At 46.4% G+C, this 18,256-nt stretch overlaps 12 non-coding genes across 12 annotated transcripts; all 12 read left to right on the top strand.

Annotated features, from left to right (window-relative positions):
• Positions 1-447: 447 nt before the first annotated feature.
• Positions 448-638, top strand: LOC142265102 (U2 spliceosomal RNA). Its single transcript, XR_012731476.1, has one exon. It is a non-coding gene; the product is annotated as a U2 spliceosomal RNA (small nuclear RNA).
• Positions 639-2,025: 1,387 nt separating this feature from the next.
• Positions 2,026-2,216, top strand: LOC142265103 (U2 spliceosomal RNA). The gene has a single exon (XR_012731477.1). It is a non-coding gene; the product is annotated as a U2 spliceosomal RNA (small nuclear RNA).
• Positions 2,217-3,604: 1,388 nt separating this feature from the next.
• On the top strand, positions 3,605-3,795 carry LOC142265104 (U2 spliceosomal RNA). Its single transcript, XR_012731478.1, has one exon. It is a non-coding gene; the product is annotated as a U2 spliceosomal RNA (small nuclear RNA).
• Positions 3,796-5,182: 1,387 nt separating this feature from the next.
• On the top strand, positions 5,183-5,373 carry LOC142265105 (U2 spliceosomal RNA). Its single transcript, XR_012731479.1, has one exon. It is a non-coding gene; the product is annotated as a U2 spliceosomal RNA (small nuclear RNA).
• A 1,387-nt stretch (positions 5,374-6,760) lies between these two features.
• LOC142265106 (U2 spliceosomal RNA) lies at positions 6,761-6,951 on the top strand. Its single transcript, XR_012731480.1, has one exon. It is a non-coding gene; the product is annotated as a U2 spliceosomal RNA (small nuclear RNA).
• A 1,387-nt stretch (positions 6,952-8,338) lies between these two features.
• LOC142265107 (U2 spliceosomal RNA) lies at positions 8,339-8,529 on the top strand. Its single transcript, XR_012731481.1, has one exon. It is a non-coding gene; the product is annotated as a U2 spliceosomal RNA (small nuclear RNA).
• A 1,387-nt stretch (positions 8,530-9,916) lies between these two features.
• Positions 9,917-10,107, top strand: LOC142265108 (U2 spliceosomal RNA). Its single transcript, XR_012731482.1, has one exon. It is a non-coding gene; the product is annotated as a U2 spliceosomal RNA (small nuclear RNA).
• Positions 10,108-11,494: 1,387 nt separating this feature from the next.
• On the top strand, positions 11,495-11,685 carry LOC142265111 (U2 spliceosomal RNA). Its single transcript, XR_012731484.1, has one exon. It is a non-coding gene; the product is annotated as a U2 spliceosomal RNA (small nuclear RNA).
• A 1,387-nt stretch (positions 11,686-13,072) lies between these two features.
• On the top strand, positions 13,073-13,263 carry LOC142265112 (U2 spliceosomal RNA). The gene has a single exon (XR_012731485.1). It is a non-coding gene; the product is annotated as a U2 spliceosomal RNA (small nuclear RNA).
• A 1,387-nt stretch (positions 13,264-14,650) lies between these two features.
• On the top strand, positions 14,651-14,841 carry LOC142265113 (U2 spliceosomal RNA). Its single transcript, XR_012731486.1, has one exon. It is a non-coding gene; the product is annotated as a U2 spliceosomal RNA (small nuclear RNA).
• Positions 14,842-16,228: 1,387 nt separating this feature from the next.
• On the top strand, positions 16,229-16,419 carry LOC142265114 (U2 spliceosomal RNA). The gene has a single exon (XR_012731487.1). It is a non-coding gene; the product is annotated as a U2 spliceosomal RNA (small nuclear RNA).
• A 1,387-nt stretch (positions 16,420-17,806) lies between these two features.
• LOC142265115 (U2 spliceosomal RNA) lies at positions 17,807-17,997 on the top strand. The gene has a single exon (XR_012731488.1). It is a non-coding gene; the product is annotated as a U2 spliceosomal RNA (small nuclear RNA).
• The last annotated feature ends 259 nt before the right edge of the window (positions 17,998-18,256 follow it).

Raw genomic sequence — 18,256 nt, forward strand, 5'->3', positions numbered from 1 at the left:
GTGGTAGGGGGATGACAGGAGAAGGGAAGCGGGTGGTGAGAAAGGTACAGAGGGCAGGGTTTGGGGGCTGGGAAGGAAAGGGAAAAGATTAGGGTTTGGGGATGATGAAAGGGCTTTCTACGGGTAAGGATGGCAAAGGGTGGCAGTGACGGAAAGTCAGGCAACCTGTCCTGTCCGTCTTTTTGTATCGTGAATTGGAAAGACTGCAAGGGGGAGGGGAGTTGCTTGCGCCCTAAAGGAGGAGTTATTCAGATTCATTGCAGTGGGCGGCGGCTGCAAAACGCACCATTCTTCTTGTTTTGGCTCTGCAAAGCAGCCTTTTCAAGGGTTGGCTTGGGTGACAAAATGTCTTGTGTAGGCGTGGGTTTGTCTCCCTCTCGCTCTCTCTCCCTAAGATGTGTCCGGCATAGGCCAGGGTGCCACTCGAGGCCCAAACCAATTCTGGTTATCGCTTCTCGGCCTTTTGGCTAAGATCAAGTGTAGTATCTGTTCTTATCAGTTTAATATCTGATACGTCCCCTATCTGGGGACCATATATTAAATGGATTTTTAGAACAGGGAGATGGAAAAAGAGCTTGCTCTGTCCACTCCACGCATTGACCTGGTATTGCAGTACCTCCAGGAACGGTGCACCCCTTCTTAACCCAGTTTCCAAAAGCAGAACTCAATTCACCTGATTCATATTAGCCCGATTTAATGAATTGGAAGAAAGCATACGTCTTCATATGCACCTCAATTTGGCCCATTCACTTTTCACACTTCCTCCTTTTGTTTTTTATCTTTCACACTTTTGACTTTCTTTATTCATCCAAATAGCAAACTCATCACCACTCAACCTGACCAACTCGGCTATGTCCCCGTGCTGCAGTTCTCTGTCTTATCTAGATCATTTGCAATTGAATGGAATAGATCCCTTTTGGACAAAGTGGATTCACCTGCTGCTGCAGTGACCACAGGTGTGATAACATCTAGAATTGGCATCTGGTGCGATCTCTCCGCTTCCACTCCAAAGAAAGTTACCTGTTTATTCCTATCATGCATTGGTTTTTGGGGTTTTCTTTGAGTAATGATGATCTCTTTAGTAGTCTGTTGGCGCCCTCTCCTGGAGGAATAGTTTGCTTGCTCTTGGACATTCTAAAAGAGAGGTCATGATAGACATTGAGCTTCTGAGCTCAATTGGGGACAGTCATGGGTGATGAATGTTTGCAACCTACTGCGAAGCCTCATACCGCAATATAAGGAACGTCAAATACTAAGAAAGGGCGGCCTATGAAAGAATTACTACTTTCAATAAGTACACTTAAACGGCTAATTGGGAATAGAAAAACTGTAAAAAGCCCTCTGAGAAAGCCCCCCTCTAACCTTTGATAGTAAGCTTTTCTGTAGTCTGCCTGTTGATGTATTTTCCGTTTGAACTGTGCACAACATGAAGAGACGGAACACTGGCGGCTTGTCACAATGCCCCCCGATGACATCACAATAGCGCTGCTGCCTAGAAAACAAGCTGCGCAGAAGAAGTTGTTCTTTGGGTGGGAGGGTGGGCTAGTGGAAGGAGGGGGCAATCTCTTTTTTTCCCGGGTGGTAGGGGGATGACAGGAGAAGGGAAGCGGGTGGTGAGAAAGGTACAGAGGGCAGGGTTTGGGGGCTGGGAAGGAAAGGGAAAAGATTAGGGTTTGGGGATGATGAAAGGGCTTTCTACGGGTAAGGATGGCAAAGGGTGGCAGTGACGGAAAGTCAGGCAACCTGTCCTGTCCGTCTTTTTGTATCGTGAATTGGAAAGACTGCAAGGGGGAGGGGAGTTGCTTGCGCCCTAAAGGAGGAGTTATTCAGATTCATTGCAGTGGGCGGCGGCTGCAAAACGCACCATTCTTCTTGTTTTGGCTCTGCAAAGCAGCCTTTTCAAGGGTTGGCTTGGGTGACAAAATGTCTTGTGTAGGCGTGGGTTTGTCTCCCTCTCGCTCTCTCTCCCTAAGATGTGTCCGGCATAGGCCAGGGTGCCACTCGAGGCCCAAACCAATTCTGGTTATCGCTTCTCGGCCTTTTGGCTAAGATCAAGTGTAGTATCTGTTCTTATCAGTTTAATATCTGATACGTCCCCTATCTGGGGACCATATATTAAATGGATTTTTAGAACAGGGAGATGGAAAAAGAGCTTGCTCTGTCCACTCCACGCATTGACCTGGTATTGCAGTACCTCCAGGAACGGTGCACCCCTTCTTAACCCAGTTTCCAAAAGCAGAACTCAATTCACCTGATTCATATTAGCCCGATTTAATGAATTGGAAGAAAGCATACGTCTTCATATGCACCTCAATTTGGCCCATTCACTTTTCACACTTCCTCCTTTTGTTTTTTATCTTTCACACTTTTGACTTTCTTTATTCATCCAAATAGCAAACTCATCACCACTCAACCTGACCAACTCGGCTATGTCCCCGTGCTGCAGTTCTCTGTCTTATCTAGATCATTTGCAATTGAATGGAATAGATCCCTTTTGGACAAAGTGGATTCACCTGCTGCTGCAGTGACCACAGGTGTGATAACATCTAGAATTGGCATCTGGTGCGATCTCTCCGCTTCCACTCCAAAGAAAGTTACCTGTTTATTCCTATCATGCATTGGTTTTTGGGGTTTTCTTTGAGTAATGATGATCTCTTTAGTAGTCTGTTGGCGCCCTCTCCTGGAGGAATAGTTTGCTTGCTCTTGGACATTCTAAAAGAGAGGTCATGATAGACATTGAGCTTCTGAGCTCAATTGGGGACAGTCATGGGTGATGAATGTTTGCAACCTACTGCGAAGCCTCATACCGCAATATAAGGAACGTCAAATACTAAGAAAGGGCGGCCTATGAAAGAATTACTACTTTCAATAAGTACACTTAAACGGCTAATTGGGAATAGAAAAACTGTAAAAAGCCCTCTGAGAAAGCCCCCCTCTAACCTTTGATAGTAAGCTTTTCTGTAGTCTGCCTGTTGATGTATTTTCCGTTTGAACTGTGCACAACATGAAGAGACGGAACACTGGCGGCTTGTCACAATGCCCCCCGATGACATCACAATAGCGCTGCTGCCTAGAAAACAAGCTGCGCAGAAGAAGTTGTTCTTTGGGTGGGAGGGTGGGCTAGTGGAAGGAGGGGGCAATCTCTTTTTTTCCCGGGTGGTAGGGGGATGACAGGAGAAGGGAAGCGGGTGGTGAGAAAGGTACAGAGGGCAGGGTTTGGGGGCTGGGAAGGAAAGGGAAAAGATTAGGGTTTGGGGATGATGAAAGGGCTTTCTACGGGTAAGGATGGCAAAGGGTGGCAGTGACGGAAAGTCAGGCAACCTGTCCTGTCCGTCTTTTTGTATCGTGAATTGGAAAGACTGCAAGGGGGAGGGGAGTTGCTTGCGCCCTAAAGGAGGAGTTATTCAGATTCATTGCAGTGTGGCGGCGGCTGCAAAACGCACCATTCTTCTTGTTTTGGCTCTGCAAAGCAGCCTTTTCAAGGGTTGGCTTGGGTGACAAAATGTCTTGTGTAGGCGTGGGTTTGTCTCCCTCTCGCTCTCTCTCCCTAAGATGTGTCCGGCATAGGCCAGGGTGCCACTCGAGGCCCAAACCAATTCTGGTTATCGCTTCTCGGCCTTTTGGCTAAGATCAAGTGTAGTATCTGTTCTTATCAGTTTAATATCTGATACGTCCCCTATCTGGGGACCATATATTAAATGGATTTTTAGAACAGGGAGATGGAAAAAGAGCTTGCTCTGTCCACTCCACGCATTGACCTGGTATTGCAGTACCTCCAGGAACGGTGCACCCCTTCTTAACCCAGTTTCCAAAAGCAGAACTCAATTCACCTGATTCATATTAGCCCGATTTAATGAATTGGAAGAAAGCATACGTCTTCATATGCACCTCAATTTGGCCCATTCACTTTTCACACTTCCTCCTTTTGTTTTTTATCTTTCACACTTTTGACTTTCTTTATTCATCCAAATAGCAAACTCATCACCACTCAACCTGACCAACTCGGCTATGTCCCCGTGCTGCAGTTCTCTGTCTTATCTAGATCATTTGCAATTGAATGGAATAGATCCCTTTTGGACAAAGTGGATTCACCTGCTGCTGCAGTGACCACAGGTGTGATAACATCTAGAATTGGCATCTGGTGCGATCTCTCCGCTTCCACTCCAAAGAAAGTTACCTGTTTATTCCTATCATGCATTGGTTTTTGGGGTTTTCTTTGAGTAATGATGATCTCTTTAGTAGTCTGTTGGCGCCCTCTCCTGGAGGAATAGTTTGCTTGCTCTTGGACATTCTAAAAGAGAGGTCATGATAGACATTGAGCTTCTGAGCTCAATTGGGGACAGTCATGGGTGATGAATGTTTGCAACCTACTGCGAAGCCTCATACCGCAATATAAGGAACGTCAAATACTAAGAAAGGGCGGCCTATGAAAGAATTACTACTTTCAATAAGTACACTTAAACGGCTAATTGGGAATAGAAAAACTGTAAAAAGCCCTCTGAGAAAGCCCCCCTCTAACCTTTGATAGTAAGCTTTTCTGTAGTCTGCCTGTTGATGTATTTTCCGTTTGAACTGTGCACAACATGAAGAGACGGAACACTGGCGGCTTGTCACAATGCCCCCCGATGACATCACAATAGCGCTGCTGCCTAGAAAACAAGCTGCGCAGAAGAAGTTGTTCTTTGGGTGGGAGGGTGGGCTAGTGGAAGGAGGGGGCAATCTCTTTTTTTCCCGGGTGGTAGGGGGATGACAGGAGAAGGGAAGCGGGTGGTGAGAAAGGTACAGAGGGCAGGGTTTGGGGGCTGGGAAGGAAAGGGAAAAGATTAGGGTTTGGGGATGATGAAAGGGCTTTCTACGGGTAAGGATGGCAAAGGGTGGCAGTGACGGAAAGTCAGGCAACCTGTCCTGTCCGTCTTTTTGTATCGTGAATTGGAAAGACTGCAAGGGGGAGGGGAGTTGCTTGCGCCCTAAAGGAGGAGTTATTCAGATTCATTGCAGTGGGCGGCGGCTGCAAAACGCACCATTCTTCTTGTTTTGGCTCTGCAAAGCAGCCTTTTCAAGGGTTGGCTTGGGTGACAAAATGTCTTGTGTAGGCGTGGGTTTGTCTCCCTCTCGCTCTCTCTCCCTAAGATGTGTCCGGCATAGGCCAGGGTGCCACTCGAGGCCCAAACCAATTCTGGTTATCGCTTCTCGGCCTTTTGGCTAAGATCAAGTGTAGTATCTGTTCTTATCAGTTTAATATCTGATACGTCCCCTATCTGGGGACCATATATTAAATGGATTTTTAGAACAGGGAGATGGAAAAAGAGCTTGCTCTGTCCACTCCACGCATTGACCTGGTATTGCAGTACCTCCAGGAACGGTGCACCCCTTCTTAACCCAGTTTCCAAAAGCAGAACTCAATTCACCTGATTCATATTAGCCCGATTTAATGAATTGGAAGAAAGCATACGTCTTCATATGCACCTCAATTTGGCCCATTCACTTTTCACACTTCCTCCTTTTGTTTTTTATCTTTCACACTTTTGACTTTCTTTATTCATCCAAATAGCAAACTCATCACCACTCAACCTGACCAACTCGGCTATGTCCCCGTGCTGCAGTTCTCTGTCTTATCTAGATCATTTGCAATTGAATGGAATAGATCCCTTTTGGACAAAGTGGATTCACCTGCTGCTGCAGTGACCACAGGTGTGATAACATCTAGAATTGGCATCTGGTGCGATCTCTCCGCTTCCACTCCAAAGAAAGTTACCTGTTTATTCCTATCATGCATTGGTTTTTGGGGTTTTCTTTGAGTAATGATGATCTCTTTAGTAGTCTGTTGGCGCCCTCTCCTGGAGGAATAGTTTGCTTGCTCTTGGACATTCTAAAAGAGAGGTCATGATAGACATTGAGCTTCTGAGCTCAATTGGGGACAGTCATGGGTGATGAATGTTTGCAACCTACTGCGAAGCCTCATACCGCAATATAAGGAACGTCAAATACTAAGAAAGGGCGGCCTATGAAAGAATTACTACTTTCAATAAGTACACTTAAACGGCTAATTGGGAATAGAAAAACTGTAAAAAGCCCTCTGAGAAAGCCCCCCTCTAACCTTTGATAGTAAGCTTTTCTGTAGTCTGCCTGTTGATGTATTTTCCGTTTGAACTGTGCACAACATGAAGAGACGGAACACTGGCGGCTTGTCACAATGCCCCCCGATGACATCACAATAGCGCTGCTGCCTAGAAAACAAGCTGCGCAGAAGAAGTTGTTCTTTGGGTGGGAGGGTGGGCTAGTGGAAGGAGGGGGCAATCTCTTTTTTTCCCGGGTGGTAGGGGGATGACAGGAGAAGGGAAGCGGGTGGTGAGAAAGGTACAGAGGGCAGGGTTTGGGGGCTGGGAAGGAAAGGGAAAAGATTAGGGTTTGGGGATGATGAAAGGGCTTTCTACGGGTAAGGATGGCAAAGGGTGGCAGTGACGGAAAGTCAGGCAACCTGTCCTGTCCGTCTTTTTGTATCGTGAATTGGAAAGACTGCAAGGGGGAGGGGAGTTGCTTGCGCCCTAAAGGAGGAGTTATTCAGATTCATTGCAGTGGGCGGCGGCTGCAAAACGCACCATTCTTCTTGTTTTGGCTCTGCAAAGCAGCCTTTTCAAGGGTTGGCTTGGGTGACAAAATGTCTTGTGTAGGCGTGGGTTTGTCTCCCTCTCGCTCTCTCTCCCTAAGATGTGTCCGGCATAGGCCAGGGTGCCACTCGAGGCCCAAACCAATTCTGGTTATCGCTTCTCGGCCTTTTGGCTAAGATCAAGTGTAGTATCTGTTCTTATCAGTTTAATATCTGATACGTCCCCTATCTGGGGACCATATATTAAATGGATTTTTAGAACAGGGAGATGGAAAAAGAGCTTGCTCTGTCCACTCCACGCATTGACCTGGTATTGCAGTACCTCCAGGAACGGTGCACCCCTTCTTAACCCAGTTTCCAAAAGCAGAACTCAATTCACCTGATTCATATTAGCCCGATTTAATGAATTGGAAGAAAGCATACGTCTTCATATGCACCTCAATTTGGCCCATTCACTTTTCACACTTCCTCCTTTTGTTTTTTATCTTTCACACTTTTGACTTTCTTTATTCATCCAAATAGCAAACTCATCACCACTCAACCTGACCAACTCGGCTATGTCCCCGTGCTGCAGTTCTCTGTCTTATCTAGATCATTTGCAATTGAATGGAATAGATCCCTTTTGGACAAAGTGGATTCACCTGCTGCTGCAGTGACCACAGGTGTGATAACATCTAGAATTGGCATCTGGTGCGATCTCTCCGCTTCCACTCCAAAGAAAGTTACCTGTTTATTCCTATCATGCATTGGTTTTTGGGGTTTTCTTTGAGTAATGATGATCTCTTTAGTAGTCTGTTGGCGCCCTCTCCTGGAGGAATAGTTTGCTTGCTCTTGGACATTCTAAAAGAGAGGTCATGATAGACATTGAGCTTCTGAGCTCAATTGGGGACAGTCATGGGTGATGAATGTTTGCAACCTACTGCGAAGCCTCATACCGCAATATAAGGAACGTCAAATACTAAGAAAGGGCGGCCTATGAAAGAATTACTACTTTCAATAAGTACACTTAAACGGCTAATTGGGAATAGAAAAACTGTAAAAAGCCCTCTGAGAAAGCCCCCCTCTAACCTTTGATAGTAAGCTTTTCTGTAGTCTGCCTGTTGATGTATTTTCCGTTTGAACTGTGCACAACATGAAGAGACGGAACACTGGCGGCTTGTCACAATGCCCCCCGATGACATCACAATAGCGCTGCTGCCTAGAAAACAAGCTGCGCAGAAGAAGTTGTTCTTTGGGTGGGAGGGTGGGCTAGTGGAAGGAGGGGGCAATCTCTTTTTTTCCCGGGTGGTAGGGGGATGACAGGAGAAGGGAAGCGGGTGGTGAGAAAGGTACAGAGGGCAGGGTTTGGGGGCTGGGAAGGAAAGGGAAAAGATTAGGGTTTGGGGATGATGAAAGGGCTTTCTACGGGTAAGGATGGCAAAGGGTGGCAGTGACGGAAAGTCAGGCAACCTGTCCTGTCCGTCTTTTTGTATCGTGAATTGGAAAGACTGCAAGGGGGAGGGGAGTTGCTTGCGCCCTAAAGGAGGAGTTATTCAGATTCATTGCAGTGGGCGGCGGCTGCAAAACGCACCATTCTTCTTGTTTTGGCTCTGCAAAGCAGCCTTTTCAAGGGTTGGCTTGGGTGACAAAATGTCTTGTGTAGGCGTGGGTTTGTCTCCCTCTCGCTCTCTCTCCCTAAGATGTGTCCGGCATAGGCCAGGGTGCCACTCGAGGCCCAAACCAATTCTGGTTATCGCTTCTCGGCCTTTTGGCTAAGATCAAGTGTAGTATCTGTTCTTATCAGTTTAATATCTGATACGTCCCCTATCTGGGGACCATATATTAAATGGATTTTTAGAACAGGGAGATGGAAAAAGAGCTTGCTCTGTCCACTCCACGCATTGACCTGGTATTGCAGTACCTCCAGGAACGGTGCACCCCTTCTTAACCCAGTTTCCAAAAGCAGAACTCAATTCACCTGATTCATATTAGCCCGATTTAATGAATTGGAAGAAAGCATACGTCTTCATATGCACCTCAATTTGGCCCATTCACTTTTCACACTTCCTCCTTTTGTTTTTTATCTTTCACACTTTTGACTTTCTTTATTCATCCAAATAGCAAACTCATCACCACTCAACCTGACCAACTCGGCTATGTCCCCGTGCTGCAGTTCTCTGTCTTATCTAGATCATTTGCAATTGAATGGAATAGATCCCTTTTGGACAAAGTGGATTCACCTGCTGCTGCAGTGACCACAGGTGTGATAACATCTAGAATTGGCATCTGGTGCGATCTCTCCGCTTCCACTCCAAAGAAAGTTACCTGTTTATTCCTATCATGCATTGGTTTTTGGGGTTTTCTTTGAGTAATGATGATCTCTTTAGTAGTCTGTTGGCGCCCTCTCCTGGAGGAATAGTTTGCTTGCTCTTGGACATTCTAAAAGAGAGGTCATGATAGACATTGAGCTTCTGAGCTCAATTGGGGACAGTCATGGGTGATGAATGTTTGCAACCTACTGCGAAGCCTCATACCGCAATATAAGGAACGTCAAATACTAAGAAAGGGCGGCCTATGAAAGAATTACTACTTTCAATAAGTACACTTAAACGGCTAATTGGGAATAGAAAAACTGTAAAAAGCCCTCTGAGAAAGCCCCCCTCTAACCTTTGATAGTAAGCTTTTCTGTAGTCTGCCTGTTGATGTATTTTCCGTTTGAACTGTGCACAACATGAAGAGACGGAACACTGGCGGCTTGTCACAATGCCCCCCGATGACATCACAATAGCGCTGCTGCCTAGAAAACAAGCTGCGCAGAAGAAGTTGTTCTTTGGGTGGGAGGGTGGGCTAGTGGAAGGAGGGGGCAATCTCTTTTTTTCCCGGGTGGTAGGGGGATGACAGGAGAAGGGAAGCGGGTGGTGAGAAAGGTACAGAGGGCAGGGTTTGGGGGCTGGGAAGGAAAGGGAAAAGATTAGGGTTTGGGGATGATGAAAGGGCTTTCTACGGGTAAGGATGGCAAAGGGTGGCAGTGACGGAAAGTCAGGCAACCTGTCCTGTCCGTCTTTTTGTATCGTGAATTGGAAAGACTGCAAGGGGGAGGGGAGTTGCTTGCGCCCTAAAGGAGGAGTTATTCAGATTCATTGCAGTGGGCGGCGGCTGCAAAACGCACCATTCTTCTTGTTTTGGCTCTGCAAAGCAGCCTTTTCAAGGGTTGGCTTGGGTGACAAAATGTCTTGTGTAGGCGTGGGTTTGTCTCCCTCTCGCTCTCTCTCCCTAAGATGTGTCCGGCATAGGCCAGGGTGCCACTCGAGGCCCAAACCAATTCTGGTTATCGCTTCTCGGCCTTTTGGCTAAGATCAAGTGTAGTATCTGTTCTTATCAGTTTAATATCTGATACGTCCCCTATCTGGGGACCATATATTAAATGGATTTTTAGAACAGGGAGATGGAAAAAGAGCTTGCTCTGTCCACTCCACGCATTGACCTGGTATTGCAGTACCTCCAGGAACGGTGCACCCCTTCTTAACCCAGTTTCCAAAAGCAGAACTCAATTCACCTGATTCATATTAGCCCGATTTAATGAATTGGAAGAAAGCATACGTCTTCATATGCACCTCAATTTGGCCCATTCACTTTTCACACTTCCTCCTTTTGTTTTTTATCTTTCACACTTTTGACTTTCTTTATTCATCCAAATAGCAAACTCATCACCACTCAACCTGACCAACTCGGCTATGTCCCCGTGCTGCAGTTCTCTGTCTTATCTAGATCATTTGCAATTGAATGGAATAGATCCCTTTTGGACAAAGTGGATTCACCTGCTGCTGCAGTGACCACAGGTGTGATAACATCTAGAATTGGCATCTGGTGCGATCTCTCCGCTTCCACTCCAAAGAAAGTTACCTGTTTATTCCTATCATGCATTGGTTTTTGGGGTTTTCTTTGAGTAATGATGATCTCTTTAGTAGTCTGTTGGCGCCCTCTCCTGGAGGAATAGTTTGCTTGCTCTTGGACATTCTAAAAGAGAGGTCATGATAGACATTGAGCTTCTGAGCTCAATTGGGGACAGTCATGGGTGATGAATGTTTGCAACCTACTGCGAAGCCTCATACCGCAATATAAGGAACGTCAAATACTAAGAAAGGGCGGCCTATGAAAGAATTACTACTTTCAATAAGTACACTTAAACGGCTAATTGGGAATAGAAAAACTGTAAAAAGCCCTCTGAGAAAGCCCCCCTCTAACCTTTGATAGTAAGCTTTTCTGTAGTCTGCCTGTTGATGTATTTTCCGTTTGAACTGTGCACAACATGAAGAGACGGAACACTGGCGGCTTGTCACAATGCCCCCCGATGACATCACAATAGCGCTGCTGCCTAGAAAACAAGCTGCGCAGAAGAAGTTGTTCTTTGGGTGGGAGGGTGGGCTAGTGGAAGGAGGGGGCAATCTCTTTTTTTCCCGGGTGGTAGGGGGATGACAGGAGAAGGGAAGCGGGTGGTGAGAAAGGTACAGAGGGCAGGGTTTGGGGGCTGGGAAGGAAAGGGAAAAGATTAGGGTTTGGGGATGATGAAAGGGCTTTCTACGGGTAAGGATGGCAAAGGGTGGCAGTGACGGAAAGTCAGGCAACCTGTCCTGTCCGTCTTTTTGTATCGTGAATTGGAAAGACTGCAAGGGGGAGGGGAGTTGCTTGCGCCCTAAAGGAGGAGTTATTCAGATTCATTGCAGTGGGCGGCGGCTGCAAAACGCACCATTCTTCTTGTTTTGGCTCTGCAAAGCAGCCTTTTCAAGGGTTGGCTTGGGTGACAAAATGTCTTGTGTAGGCGTGGGTTTGTCTCCCTCTCGCTCTCTCTCCCTAAGATGTGTCCGGCATAGGCCAGGGTGCCACTCGAGGCCCAAACCAATTCTGGTTATCGCTTCTCGGCCTTTTGGCTAAGATCAAGTGTAGTATCTGTTCTTATCAGTTTAATATCTGATACGTCCCCTATCTGGGGACCATATATTAAATGGATTTTTAGAACAGGGAGATGGAAAAAGAGCTTGCTCTGTCCACTCCACGCATTGACCTGGTATTGCAGTACCTCCAGGAACGGTGCACCCCTTCTTAACCCAGTTTCCAAAAGCAGAACTCAATTCACCTGATTCATATTAGCCCGATTTAATGAATTGGAAGAAAGCATACGTCTTCATATGCACCTCAATTTGGCCCATTCACTTTTCACACTTCCTCCTTTTGTTTTTTATCTTTCACACTTTTGACTTTCTTTATTCATCCAAATAGCAAACTCATCACCACTCAACCTGACCAACTCGGCTATGTCCCCGTGCTGCAGTTCTCTGTCTTATCTAGATCATTTGCAATTGAATGGAATAGATCCCTTTTGGACAAAGTGGATTCACCTGCTGCTGCAGTGACCACAGGTGTGATAACATCTAGAATTGGCATCTGGTGCGATCTCTCCGCTTCCACTCCAAAGAAAGTTACCTGTTTATTCCTATCATGCATTGGTTTTTGGGGTTTTCTTTGAGTAATGATGATCTCTTTAGTAGTCTGTTGGCGCCCTCTCCTGGAGGAATAGTTTGCTTGCTCTTGGACATTCTAAAAGAGAGGTCATGATAGACATTGAGCTTCTGAGCTCAATTGGGGACAGTCATGGGTGATGAATGTTTGCAACCTACTGCGAAGCCTCATACCGCAATATAAGGAACGTCAAATACTAAGAAAGGGCGGCCTATGAAAGAATTACTACTTTCAATAAGTACACTTAAACGGCTAATTGGGAATAGAAAAACTGTAAAAAGCCCTCTGAGAAAGCCCCCCTCTAACCTTTGATAGTAAGCTTTTCTGTAGTCTGCCTGTTGATGTATTTTCCGTTTGAACTGTGCACAACATGAAGAGACGGAACACTGGCGGCTTGTCACAATGCCCCCCGATGACATCACAATAGCGCTGCTGCCTAGAAAACAAGCTGCGCAGAAGAAGTTGTTCTTTGGGTGGGAGGGTGGGCTAGTGGAAGGAGGGGGCAATCTCTTTTTTTCCCGGGTGGTAGGGGGATGACAGGAGAAGGGAAGCGGGTGGTGAGAAAGGTACAGAGGGCAGGGTTTGGGGGCTGGGAAGGAAAGGGAAAAGATTAGGGTTTGGGGATGATGAAAGGGCTTTCTACGGGTAAGGATGGCAAAGGGTGGCAGTGACGGAAAGTCAGGCAACCTGTCCTGTCCGTCTTTTTGTATCGTGAATTGGAAAGACTGCAAGGGGGAGGGGAGTTGCTTGCGCCCTAAAGGAGGAGTTATTCAGATTCATTGCAGTGGGCGGCGGCTGCAAAACGCACCATTCTTCTTGTTTTGGCTCTGCAAAGCAGCCTTTTCAAGGGTTGGCTTGGGTGACAAAATGTCTTGTGTAGGCGTGGGTTTGTCTCCCTCTCGCTCTCTCTCCCTAAGATGTGTCCGGCATAGGCCAGGGTGCCACTCGAGGCCCAAACCAATTCTGGTTATCGCTTCTCGGCCTTTTGGCTAAGATCAAGTGTAGTATCTGTTCTTATCAGTTTAATATCTGATACGTCCCCTATCTGGGGACCATATATTAAATGGATTTTTAGAACAGGGAGATGGAAAAAGAGCTTGCTCTGTCCACTCCACGCATTGACCTGGTATTGCAGTACCTCCAGGAACGGTGCACCCCTTCTTAACCCAGTTTCCAAAAGCAGAACTCAATTCACCTGATTCATATTAGCCCGATTTAATGAATTGGAAGAAAGCATACGTCTTCATATGCACCTCAATTTGGCCCATTCACTTTTCACACTTCCTCCTTTTGTTTTTTATCTTTCACACTTTTGACTTTCTTTATTCATCCAAATAGCAAACTCATCACCACTCAACCTGACCAACTCGGCTATGTCCCCGTGCTGCAGTTCTCTGTCTTATCTAGATCATTTGCAATTGAATGGAATAGATCCCTTTTGGACAAAGTGGATTCACCTGCTGCTGCAGTGACCACAGGTGTGATAACATCTAGAATTGGCATCTGGTGCGATCTCTCCGCTTCCACTCCAAAGAAAGTTACCTGTTTATTCCTATCATGCATTGGTTTTTGGGGTTTTCTTTGAGTAATGATGATCTCTTTAGTAGTCTGTTGGCGCCCTCTCCTGGAGGAATAGTTTGCTTGCTCTTGGACATTCTAAAAGAGAGGTCATGATAGACATTGAGCTTCTGAGCTCAATTGGGGACAGTCATGGGTGATGAATGTTTGCAACCTACTGCGAAGCCTCATACCGCAATATAAGGAACGTCAAATACTAAGAAAGGGCGGCCTATGAAAGAATTACTACTTTCAATAAGTACACTTAAACGGCTAATTGGGAATAGAAAAACTGTAAAAAGCCCTCTGAGAAAGCCCCCCTCTAACCTTTGATAGTAAGCTTTTCTGTAGTCTGCCTGTTGATGTATTTTCCGTTTGAACTGTGCACAACATGAAGAGACGGAACACTGGCGGCTTGTCACAATGCCCCCCGATGACATCACAATAGCGCTGCTGCCTAGAAAACAAGCTGCGCAGAAGAAGTTGTTCTTTGGGTGGGAGGGTGGGCTAGTGGAAGGAGGGGGCAATCTCTTTTTTTCCCGGGTGGTAGGGGGATGACAGGAGAAGGGAAGCGGGTGGTGAGAAAGGTACAGAGGGCAGGGTTTGGGGGCTGGGAAGGAAAGGGAAAAGATTAGGGTTTGGGGATGATGAAAGGGCTTTCTACGGGTAAGGATGGCAAAGGGTGGCAGTGACGGAAAGTCAGGCAACCTGTCCTGTCCGTCTTTTTGTATCGTGAATTGGAAAGACTGCAAGGGGGAGGGGAGTTGCTTGCGCCCTAAAGGAGGAGTTATTCAGATTCATTGCAGTGGGCGGCGGCTGCAAAACGCACCATTCTTCTTGTTTTGGCTCTGCAAAGCAGCCTTTTCAAGGGTTGGCTTGGGTGACAAAATGTCTTGTGTAGGTGTGGGTTTGTCTCCCTCTCGCTCTCTCTCCCTAAGATGTGTCCGGCATAGGCCAGGGTGCCACTCGAGGCCCAAACCAATTCTGGTTATCGCTTCTCGGCCTTTTGGCTAAGATCAAGTGTAGTATCTGTTCTTATCAGTTTAATATCTGATACGTCCCCTATCTGGGGACCATATATTAAATGGATTTTTAGAACAGGGAGATGGAAAAAGAGCTTGCTCTGTCCACTCCACGCATTGACCTGGTATTGCAGTACCTCCAGGAACGGTGCACCCCTTCTTAACCCAGTTTCCAAAAGCAGAACTCAATTCACCTGATTCATATTAGCCCGATTTAATGAATTGGAAGAAAGCATACGTCTTCATATGCACCTCAATTTGGCCCATTCACTTTTCACACTTCCTCCTTTTGTTTTTTATCTTTCACACTTTTGACTTTCTTTATTCATCCAAATAGCAAACTCATCACCACTCAACCTGACCAACTCGGCTATGTCCCCGTGCTGCAGTTCTCTGTCTTATCTAGATCATTTGCAATTGAATGGAATAGATCCCTTTTGGACAAAGTGGATTCACCTGCTGCTGCAGTGACCACAGGTGTGATAACATCTAGAATTGGCATCTGGTGCGATCTCTCCGCTTCCACTCCAAAGAAAGTTACCTGTTTATTCCTATCATGCATTGGTTTTTGGGGTTTTCTTTGAGTAATGATGATCTCTTTAGTAGTCTGTTGGCGCCCTCTCCTGGAGGAATAGTTTGCTTGCTCTTGGACATTCTAAAAGAGAGGTCATGATAGACATTGAGCTTCTGAGCTCAATTGGGGACAGTCATGGGTGATGAATGTTTGCAACCTACTGCGAAGCCTCATACCGCAATATAAGGAACGTCAAATACTAAGAAAGGGCGGCCTATGAAAGAATTACTACTTTCAATAAGTACACTTAAACGGCTAATTGGGAATAGAAAAACTGTAAAAAGCCCTCTGAGAAAGCCCCCCTCTAACCTTTGATAGTAAGCTTTTCTGTAGTCTGCCTGTTGATGTATTTTCCGTTTGAACTGTGCACAACATGAAGAGACGGAACACTGGCGGCTTGTCACAATGCCCCCCGATGACATCACAATAGCGCTGCTGCCTAGAAAACAAGCTGCGCAGAAGAAGTTGTTCTTTGGGTGGGAGGGTGGGCTAGTGGAAGGAGGGGGCAATCTCTTTTTTTCCCGGGTGGTAGGGGGATGACAGGAGAAGGGAAGCGGGTGGTGAGAAAGGTACAGAGGGCAGGGTTTGGGGGCTGGGAAGGAAAGGGAAAAGATTAGGGTTTGGGGATGATGAAAGGGCTTTCTACGGGTAAGGATGGCAAAGGGTGGCAGTGACGGAAAGTCAGGCAACCTGTCCTGTCCGTCTTTTTGTATCGTGAATTGGAAAGACTGCAAGGGGGAGGGGAGTTGCTTGCGCCCTAAAGGAGGAGTTATTCAGATTCATTGCAGTGGGCGGCGGCTGCAAAACGCACCATTCTTCTTGTTTTGGCTCTGCAAAGCAGCCTTTTCAAGGGTTGGCTTGGGTGACAAAATGTCTTGTGTAGGCGTGGGTTTGTCTCCCTCTCGCTCTCTCTCCCTAAGATGTGTCCGGCATAGGCCAGGGTGCCACTCGAGGCCCAAACCAATTCTGGTTATCGCTTCTCGGCCTTTTGGCTAAGATCAAGTGTAGTATCTGTTCTTATCAGTTTAATATCTGATACGTCCCCTATCTGGGGACCATATATTAAATGGATTTTTAGAACAGGGAGATGGAAAAAGAGCTTGCTCTGTCCACTCCACGCATTGACCTGGTATTGCAGTACCTCCAGGAACGGTGCACCCCTTCTTAACCCAGTTTCCAAAAGCAGAACTCAATTCACCTGATTCATATTAGCCCGATTTAATGAATTGGAAGAAAGCATACGTCTTCATATGCACCTCAATTTGGCCCATTCACTTTTCACACTTCCTCCTTTTGTTTTTTATCTTTCACACTTTTGACTTTCTTTATTCATCCAAATAGCAAACTCATCACCACTCAACCTGACCAACTCGGCTATGTCCCCGTGCTGCAGTTCTCTGTCTTATCTAGATCATTTGCAATTGAATGGAATAGATCCCTTTTGGACAAAGTGGATTCACCTGCTGCTGCAGTGACCACAGGTGTGATAACATCTAGAATTGGCATCTGGTGCGATCTCTCCGCTTCCACTCCAAAGAAAGTTACCTGTTTATTCCTATCATGCATTGGTTTTTGGGGTTTTCTTTGAGTAATGATGATCTCTTTAGTAGTCTGTTGGCGCCCTCTCCTGGAGGAATAGTTTGCTTGCTCTTGGACATTCTAAAAGAGAGGTCATGATAGACATTGAGCTTCTGAGCTCAATTGGGGACAGTCATGGGTGATGAATGTTTGCAACCTACTGCGAAGCCTCATACCGCAATATAAGGAACGTCAAATACTAAGAAAGGGCGGCCTATGAAAGAATTACTACTTTCAATAAGTACACTTAAACGGCTAATTGGGAATAGAAAAACTGTAAAAAGCCCTCTGAGAAAGCCCCCCTCTAACCTTTGATAGTAAGCTTTTCTGTAGTCTGCCTGTTGATGTATTTTCCGTTTGAACTGTGCACAACATGAAGAGACGGAACACTGGCGGCTTGTCACAATGCCCCCCGATGACATCACAATAGCGCTGCTGCCTAGAAAACAAGCTGCGCAGAAGAAGTTGTTCTTTGGGTGGGAGGGTGGGCTAGTGGAAGGAGGGGGCAATCTCTTTTTTTCCCGGGTGGTAGGGGGATGACAGGAGAAGGGAAGCGGGTGGTGAGAAAGGTACAGAGGGCAGGGTTTGGGGGCTGGGAAGGAAAGGGAAAAGATTAGGGTTTGGGGATGATGAAAGGGCTTTCTACGGGTAAGGATGGCAAAGGGTGGCAGTGACGGAAAGTCAGGCAACCTGTCCTGTCCGTCTTTTTGTATCGTGAATTGGAAAGACTGCAAGGGGGAGGGGAGTTGCTTGCGCCCTAAAGGAGGAGTTATTCAGATTCATTGCAGTGGGCGGCGGCTGCAAAACGCACCATTCTTCTTGTTTTGGCTCTGCAAAGCAGCCTTTTCAAGGGTTGGCTTGGGTGACAAAATGTCTTGTGTAGGCGTGGGTTTGTCTCCCTCTCGCTCTCTCTCCCTAAGATGTGTCCGGCATAGGCCAGGGTGCCACTCGAGGCCCAAACCAATTCTGGTTATCGCTTCTCGGCCTTTTGGCTAAGATCAAGTGTAGTATCTGTTCTTATCAGTTTAATATCTGATACGTCCCCTATCTGGGGACCATATATTAAATGGATTTTTAGAACAGGGAGATGGAAAAAGAGCTTGCTCTGTCCACTCCACGCATTGACCTGGTATTGCAGTACCTCCAGGAACGGTGCACCCCTTCTTAACCCAGTTTCCAAAAGCAGAACTCAATTCACCTGATTCATATTAGCCCGATTTAATGAATTGGAAGAAAGCATACGTCTTCATATGCACCTCAATTTGGCCCATTCACTTTTCACACTTCCTCCTTTTGTTTTTTATCTTTCACACTTTTGACTTTCTTTATTCATCCAAATAGCAAACTCATCACCACTCAACCTGACCAACTCGGCTATGTCCCCGTGCTGCAGTTCTCTGTCTTATCTAGATCATTTGCAAT

The sequence above is a fragment of the Anomaloglossus baeobatrachus genome, unplaced genomic scaffold, assembly GCF_048569485.1.
Source record: "Anomaloglossus baeobatrachus isolate aAnoBae1 unplaced genomic scaffold, aAnoBae1.hap1 Scaffold_2717, whole genome shotgun sequence".
In the NCBI taxonomy this organism is placed as follows: domain Eukaryota; kingdom Metazoa; phylum Chordata; class Amphibia; order Anura; family Aromobatidae; genus Anomaloglossus; species Anomaloglossus baeobatrachus.